The sequence below is a fragment of the Halichoerus grypus genome, chromosome 1 (genome assembly GCF_964656455.1).
Source record: "Halichoerus grypus chromosome 1, mHalGry1.hap1.1, whole genome shotgun sequence".
Classification (NCBI taxonomy): domain Eukaryota; kingdom Metazoa; phylum Chordata; class Mammalia; order Carnivora; family Phocidae; genus Halichoerus; species Halichoerus grypus.
This window is the reverse complement of record NC_135712.1, coordinates 128467533-128476425: the sequence shown is the minus strand read 5'-3', so window position 1 is coordinate 128476425 and position 8893 is coordinate 128467533. Positions and strand designations below refer to the sequence as shown.

The 8893-nt window shown below is 36.9% G+C and overlaps 1 non-coding gene across 1 annotated transcript; it reads right to left on the bottom strand.

Moving 5' to 3' along the window:
• Nucleotides 1–7651: 7651 nt before the first annotated feature.
• LOC118535919 (U6 spliceosomal RNA) lies at nt 7652–7758 on the bottom strand. Its single transcript, XR_004917417.1, has one exon. It is a non-coding gene; the product is annotated as a U6 spliceosomal RNA (small nuclear RNA).
• Nucleotides 7759–8893: the final 1135 nt, after the last annotated feature.

The window sequence follows — 8893 nt, the reverse complement described above, 5'->3', positions numbered from 1 at the left end:
CAATAGTGGAATTATTGAATCATAAATTACTATTATTGAAAGTAGAACTCCTTCATGAGTTTTTAATTTCATTGACATCTGATGTGTGATTTTCAAATTTACCTTATCATTTGTGATAGTGCTTTGTTCCTATCTCATGCTATTGTTATTCTTTCTTTTAACAAATAATTTCTTTTTATTTATTTATTTATTTATTGAAAGAGAGAGAGCAAGAGAGCACAAGCAGGGGGAGCGGCAGAGGGAGAAGGAGAAGCAGACTCCCCGTGGAGCAGGGAGCCCCTTGTGCGGCCCAATCCTAGGACCTTGGGATCATGACCTGAGCCAAAAGCAGACACTTAACCAACTGAGCCACCCAGGCATCCCTTAACTAATAATTTCAAGTATACTTAATATTTTATTTATATCTGATAATTGCATTATCTGAAATTTTGGGGTTCTCATTTTGATATATGTAGTTTCTGAAGACTCTTGTTCATGATGGATTGATTTTTGTGTTCTTGTTGCTTTTATTTTATTTTTTTGAGATTATCAAATTTATTTATATTCTTTTTTAAATTAATTAATTAATTTTTTTATGTTTTGTTAGTCACCATACAGTACTTCATTAGGTTTTGATGTAGTGTTCCATGATTCATTGTTTGCATATAACACCCACTGTTCCTTGCAATAGGTGCCCTCCTTAATACCCATCACCAGGCTATACCATCCCTCCACCCCCCCTCCCCTCTGAAACCCTCAGTTTGTTTCCTGGAGCCCATAGTCTCTCATGGTTCATCTCTCACTCTGATTTCCCCCCCTTCATTTTTCCCTTCCTTTTCTAATGTCCTCCATGCTATTCCTTATGTTCCACAAATAAGTGAAACCATATGATAATTGTCTTTCTCTCCTTGACTTATTTCACTTAGCATAATCTCCTCCAGTCCCATCCATGTTGATGCAAATGGTGGGTATTCATCCTTTCTGATGGCTGAGTAATATTCCATTGTATATATGGACCACATCTTCTTTATCCATTCATCTGTTGAAGGGCATCTCGACTCCTTCCACAGTTCAGCTATTGTAGACATTGTTGCTAGGAACATTGGGGTGCATGTGCCCCTTCTTTTCACTACATCTAAATTTATTTTCTAATTTTGAATTTGTACTTATGTTGGGCAGAGTTCTGTCAGAATCTTGTGAGCTCTGGGTCAAGCATGTTTCTCCTGAAGATGATTTGTGTTGGCTTTTGCCAGAAATCCCAGGGTTGTTTTTAATAAGACCACTTTTTATGATAATTTCTTAACTTGGGAGTCCAAGATCATGCATTGAACATTTGAACCCCTATCCTGTATGAGAGCAGAGGTTTGCCTATCAATTCTCAAGTGAGACATTCCTTTTTCCCAGATAGGGCCCAGGCCAAGACAGATAAGTTCTTTGGAATGTCCTTCTTTTCTGGAAAGAGTTGTTCCTTTCCAATATCCCCCCCTCCCCCTTTTTTTTTTTACCAAGAGAGTAGCTCTTCGAGAGTCTTGGTTCATGTAGGGGTCTTATTCCAACCCCTTGCACAGGCCCAACATCTTATCTCCCTGTCCCTGAAGGTCATTAAATTTCAAGCTCCTTCGTTTCTTTAACTAGCAAATGATGCCAGAGTGAAGGTACCTTCTGCTTTTCAGTTTCTTTTTGGTTTTGCCTGGGAGACTCCTCTTTCTTTAAGCTCAGGCATAGAGTTAAAAGATTAGTATACTTCACCAACATTTCTGGTTGCTTTTCAGTGAGAAGTCCCCTTCTGCAATATGCCTTGCACATAATATTAATGGAATTGGAAATCTGCCACACAGTTTTAGTTTCTTCTGCTGCTTAAAATTTAACTTTAATTTTTAACAAGATTTTATAGGTACATAATTTAAAAAGTCAATTGTTTCTACTAAGGTAGCTACAAAGGATGGAATTTTCTTGCCCTTTACCTCCTCAATTCAAGCTCTCCAAAGACAATCACATTCAACTCTTTTTTTAAAAAATTATTTTATTATTTTTTAAAAAGATTTTATTTATTTATTTGACAGAGAGAGAGACAGCGAGAGAGGGAAAACAAGCAGGGGGAGTGGGAGAGAGAGAAGCAGGCTTCCCACGAAGCAGGGAGCCCAATGTGGGGCTTGATCCCAGAATCTGGGATCATGACCTGAGCTGAAGGCAGACGCTTAAAGACTGAGCCACCCAGGCACCCCACATTCAACTCTTTTGTATAATTTTCTTTCTTTTTTTTTTTTTTTTATAATTTTCTTACCCATGTCTTTCTTGATGTTTTATTTTTAGATACTCCCTATTGAATTTCTACTACAGGCTTTCTTAATCACATACACATGTCCCTTCTCCTCGTCCTCCAAATAATTATATCTTTTTAAATGAGATCAACATGCAGGGTTTATATTACTACAATTATGTAAAAATTATTCCTAGCACAACCATGTCATATACATTTCATAACCCGATTGTTTTTTGGGGGAGTAACAGTCACTTCTATTTTTTGTTTTGTGTGATAGTCACTTATACATGTGTCCCTATTTTATTGCCAAATGCTGTGAGAAGTATAATGCTTCTCTCAATGTATTCAAACACATGGGTTATTCTATCAGTTTTCTCTCTCTACATCTCTCCTGGAGCCCCCTGCCCTTGGTGCCAGTCTAGTCAAGACTGCTTGCTCTTCACTGCAGAGCTGTCACCTGAGAACTGCAGGGGAGAAACTAAAGGATGATGATTGTCTAGAGTGGGGATAGCGGTGGGTGTTTGAGTCATACAGGTATATACACTTATCAGAGCTCAGCAAATGTGCACTCAATTTGTGTATTTCATTGTATGCAAATTTTGTATCAAAAGGACAAAAGCATAAACAAATATTCAACTTTAGTTAGTGGCACATTGGCTGAAGTATTTAGGGGGAAGTGTACTGATGTCTGTAACTTTGAAATGTGTCCAGAAAATAAGATGAATAAGTGGATGGATGGGTAAAAGGATGGATAAGCATGTTAAAACAAATAGAGTAAAATGTTAATGGTAAAGTCTAGATGAGGGTATAGAGTAAAATTCACTGTAGAATTCCTTCAACTCTCCTGAATATTTGAACATTTTTATAATAAAATATTGGAGGAAAAAAGAGAGAAGACAGTAAAATGAATTAGTCTGTGTAGGGGTCTAAACAGGCTCTCAAGATAAATGTATCAATTATAGCAGTGCTGGTAAGGAGCTAAGGAAGGATAAATGAATTATAAACTTAGCTACTTGTCTTTGGAGTCTAATTTTTCAGTGTTCTGTCTCAAATATATCCAAATTCAAAGGAGCTGTAAGTTTGCCTGGCTCTTTCCAGGGAGAGTCAGCGGAGCTATAGGGGAGGAAGAGAGCAGAAATCCTAGAGGCAGGAGCTCTTCATGAATGCGTGTGCCCACAGCAAAAACTTCTGCCCTTGAGTGTCAGCTCGCCTAGAGGATCAGAGCTTTTATCCAGCCTCAGGGTGGAATATTCTTTGACTTAGGAAAGTTGTCACACTGACAGCTTTATTTTTACCAGTGACATAGATAGTCATCGACATAATCATACCAAATAAGCAGGGTGTTCAGAAGGCAATTACAGTGGGCTCTGGGTTGCTATGGTGATGGACCAGCCAGCCAGACCTGATATTTCTCTCCCAACTTATTAAAATAGCTTTAAAGAAATAGAAAAGGATAAAAACTAGCAAACACACTGGAAAATGAAGATAAAAGATGTCAGAGTTGGAGTGGAATTTCTTCAGAACACACCATTTTAGGATGATCAAAGAGCATCATCTTAGATCACTCACCTTCTTGTCCACCTTATGCAAATAGACAGTTTGGAGCCCCTCAGAGAATTGAGGAAGGCTTTGAGTGATGCCTCCTAAATCTGGGACACAGGAGTTCACTGGAAAACAGTGAATCTTACTCCAAAACTCAGACTCCTGATCCTTTCTTTCTCTATTCACTGAGAGATTAATATTCCTAGCCACAAATATGATAGGAGTAGAAGATGGGCAGAGGTTCATTGTATCCTAGGATTCTTTGTCATTGAAGAAATTCACCAAACAGTTGCAGAGACAGGCAGGGTTCTGGGGAGCAGTGCTCACATAGGATTTAATGCTCCGTGTACTCCAGTTCACCGGAACAAAAGCTGTAAACATCTGAATTAGCAGTAGAGATCTCCAGCTGTTGGATCAAGTGAACAGCCAGTCTCAGGACAGCAGACTCATGCTAAATGAATACTGTTAGACTCTCCTAATTAAATTAGTAGCTGTCCAGGTTTACCTGACATTCTTATCTAGGTCTGAGATGAGGAGGTGCCAGCACTGGAGAGGACAGTGAGAAGAGCTAAGGACATCCCACATTGTCGCCAAATTCTAAGTAAAGGTCTCTCTATTTGAAGTAAGTAAACAGAAAAACTCTATGGATACTATACAAAGAATGCAACATAGGTACAACAAGTGCTCTGTTGATGATTATGAGAAGAGCAAATATCTGAAAATGATTTTTTTCACAGAAAAAGAACATTTTATTATTTTATTTTTTATATTTTATTTTTATTTATTTTTTAAGATTTATTCATTTTAGAGGTGGGGAAGGGACAGAGGGAGATGGAAAGAGAGACTCTCAAGCAGACTCCCCACTGAGGACGGAGTCCAAGGTGGTCCTTGATCCCATGACCCTGAGATTATGACCTGGGCTGAAATCAAGAGTGGGACATTGGGGCTCCTGGGTGGTGTAGTCGGTTAAGCATCTGCCTTCCACTCAGGTCATGATCCTGGAGTCCTTGTATTGAGCCCCATGTCAAGTTCCTTTCTCAGTGGGGAGCCTACTTCTCCTATGTCTACCTGCCTCCCCCCGCCCCCGGCTAGTGCTCTCTCTCTCTCTCTCAAAATCTTTAAAAAAAATGAGTAGGATGCTTAGGGGTGCCTGGGTGGCTTAGTCCATTAAGCCTCTGACTCTTGGTTTTGGCTCAGGTCATGATCTCAGGGTCCTGAGATCAAGCCCTTTACTGGGCTCCGTGCTCAGCTGGGAGTCTGCTTCCCTTCCCTCCCTCTACCTCTGCCTCTGGCCCTCCCTCCACCCCCCTTGTGATCTCTTTTTCAAATAAATAAATAAATCTTTAAAAAAAGAAGAGTCAGACACTTAACCAACTGAGCTACCCAGGTGCTCCAAAAAAGAACATTGTAGAAATCAGTTATTGGTTTCTTTCCTAAAAGATGAAAAAAAAAATCTCTACAACACAAAGATTGAGGAACACATTAAAGTGAGAGTAGAAATGCAAAATGTTCTGGCTTACATAAATAATGCATAAAAATCTGAAATATGATAGAGTATTTTTATAGCAGTGACAGTGGAAAGCTGAAAACTCTGTCATGTTTTAGAAAACAAACCTGGAACACTTTCAGAATACAGAGGGGGAAAACTGAAGAGAAGAAACTGATCAAGAAGATGATAGATGGGAAAGAGAGAGTAGAGATTTTGTTTCAATAAATTAAATGAGAAAAACAAGGACATGACATTGGCTGACAGTAAGGAAAAACCATCCAGAGCTAAATAAAATCTTAAATTCAAAATTTGAAAAGGCTCTTTTGTTCTTGATAAAGTTAACAAAATATTCAATATGTAGGAATATCCTTGCAAGAATTTTAATATCAAAAGACGAAGAAAAAAATTTTGTAAAAAAAAATTGTAAGTATCCAGGTTGAAAAGGAGCGTTAAGTGTAAAAACAAAAACATGAAGCAGGCTTCAGATTATTCCCCCATGATATGTAATCACAGAAGACAATGGAATAATATCGACCATCTTCTAAGGGGGAAATAAGATGATGTAAAAATTCGATACTTTGTCAAATGTTTTGGGTGCTCAAAAGTCAGAGATATCCTGTGATCAGCAAAAACTCCGAAAAGTAATAGTTACTCTTCCTTTCTTAAGAAAATTTCTCAGTTATGCATTCCAGTTAATTGAATAAATCCAAGGCTAAAGAAAGAGCTCTGGTTCTGCTCTGGTGCTAAAAACCTCGTACAGCCTGTTCTCATGAAACAGTTTGTACGAAATACAAAGACAACTCCTTGAGATCTGAAAGGTGAACAAAAGGATGCAGGTTTTGGAGAGGAATTAAATCATGTGGTGGCTACATAGTGTTGTATTTGTGTTTAACTTTTTTGTTGTTGTTGTTCCTCTCTTAAAGCTTTGTTTTAAGAGCAGGCTACATTTCATGGAAAGGCAATATGGTTACAGTAGCACTGGCAGCTAAATCTTTGCAGGAAACCTTGTCTTTCTGGCCAGGAACCAAAAAAAGTGGGTTTTTTCTGTGGGCCAGATAGTATGGGGAGAATCTCAGAGCCGAGGCGAGGTCTGTTTTTTGTAATCCCTTGAGTAGCTGCTTAGAAAAAGAAATTCAGCCAAAGCCAACTGATGAGTTAGAATGAAATGCTAAATATATTCAAAGAATCAAAGAGAAGGCAAGAAAGTGGAAATATTTAAAAAATAAAGAAGAAAAATTAGACCAAGAAAAACTGATAATACAATGGGAGCCTAAATCCAAATTAATTGTTATATTAAATGTTAATGTATAATCACTCTAATTATAAGACAGATATAAACAGAGTGGATAAAAAGCAAGATACTATATTCTTCCAGAAGATGCACACTCTGAATATAAAGACACATACAGATTAAAAGAAAAAGACATGACATGCAAACTGTATGCACAAGAAGAATGAAATCATTATTTTAAATATTACATAGAATAGACTTCAAGACAAGAATGTTACCAGAAACAAAAGGGATATTTCATAATGATAAAAGGAACAGTTCATCAGAAAGACACAACAATTATAAGTATGCATGTCTTTAACAACAGAATCTCAAAATACATGTAGCAAACATTGACAGAATGAAAGGAAGAAATAGATAATTCCACAATTACAGTATTTTACAAATAACACCCCTCTTCCAGGATTTGATAGAACAACTGGACAAAAAAATTCAGGAGAGCCCCAGAATATCTGAACAACACCGTTGACCCCTTTGATGTGATTGATGTTTATAGAACACTACATCCAAAACTGTAGACTATGCATTCTTTACATATGCACATGGTGTATTCATGATGACAGATCACATGCTGGGCCACAAAACAAGTCTCAATAAATTTAACAGGACTTATATCATACAGAGTGTATTCTTTGACCACAATAGAATTAAAGTGAAATTAATAACTAGAGGGTGTTATGCTAAACAAAATAAGTCAATCAGAGAAAGACAATTATCATATGATCTCACTGATATGAGGAATTTGAGAAACAAGACAGAGGATCATAGGGGAAGGGAAGGAAAAATGAAACTAGGTGAAACCAGAGAGGGAGACAAACAATAAGAGACTCTTAATCTCAGGAAACAAACTGAGAGTTGCTGGAGTGGAGGGGGGTGGGAGGGATGGGGTGGCTGCGTGATGGACTTTGCGGAGGGTATGTGCTATGGTGAGTGCTGTGAATTGTGTAAGACTGATGAATCACAGACCTGTACCACTGAAACAAATAATACATTATATGTTAATAAAAAATTTAAAAATAATAATAAAAAGAGATCCAGAAAAACCATGAATACCTGGAAATTAAATAGCATATTTCTTTTTTTTTTTTTTAATATGTAATGCTTCATGAATTTGCGTGTCATCCTTGTGCAGGGGCCAAGTTAATCTTCTTGGTGTTTTTCCAATTTTAGTATATGTGCAGCCGAAGTGGGCACATGAAATACCATATTTCTAAATGATTCATGGGCCGAAGACAAAATCACAAAGGAAATTAGAAAATATTTTGAACTGAATGACAATGAATACAACATGCCAAAGCTTATAAGAAGCAGAGAAAGCAGTCTTGAGAAGGAATCTATAGATTTATATACTTATATTAGGAAAGAAGAAAGATTTAAAATCAAGGACTAAGATCCCACATTAAGAAACTAGGAAAAGAAGAGCAGAGTAAGAATAAAACTAGTAGAAGGAAGGAAATTATAAAGAGAAGAGAGTAAGTCATTGAAAGAGAACAGACAATAGAGAAAATTAACAAATCTGAAAGCTGGTCCTTTGAAGAGATCCACAAAATTGCCAAACTTATAATGAGACTGATGAAAAAAAGGGAGAGAACACAAATCACTATTAGCAAGGATGAGGAGGAATTATCAACTACAGATCCTTCAAAAATTAAAAGGATAATAAGAAAATATTATGAGCATTTTTTTTTTTGCCAACATGTTAAAAAAACTTAAGACAAAATGGAGAAATTTCTCGGAAAATACAACTTACCAAAAATGACACAAGAAAAAACAGAAAATCACAATAACCCTATTATATGTATTAAAGATCAAATTTATTATCAAAAACTATCTCACTGAGACAAATCTAGGTCCCAATGATTTCAATGGTGAAGTCTATGAAAAATTTCATGAAAAAAAACCTTACCTTGTACAAATTTTTTCAGAAAATAGAAGTGATCACTGCACAACTTATTCTAAGATGCTAGAATTATTTTTATATCAAAACATTCAAAGAAATTACAAGAAAACTACAGATCATTATCTCTCATAATTATAGATATAAAAATCATTAACAAAATATTAGCTAATGGACAAAGGGGATCAAAAAGTACAACTTCCAGGAATAAAATAAGTAAGTCACGGGGACATAATCTACAGCATGGTGACTGTAGTTAATAATACCGTCTCGCATATCTGGAAGTTGCTATGAGAGATCTTAAAAGTTCTCATCACGGGGGGCAGAGCAAGATGGCAGAGGAGTAGGAGACCGGGATTTCGTCTGGTCCCAGGAATTCAGCTGGATAGGGATCAAACCATTCTGAACACCTACAAACTCAACAGGAGATCA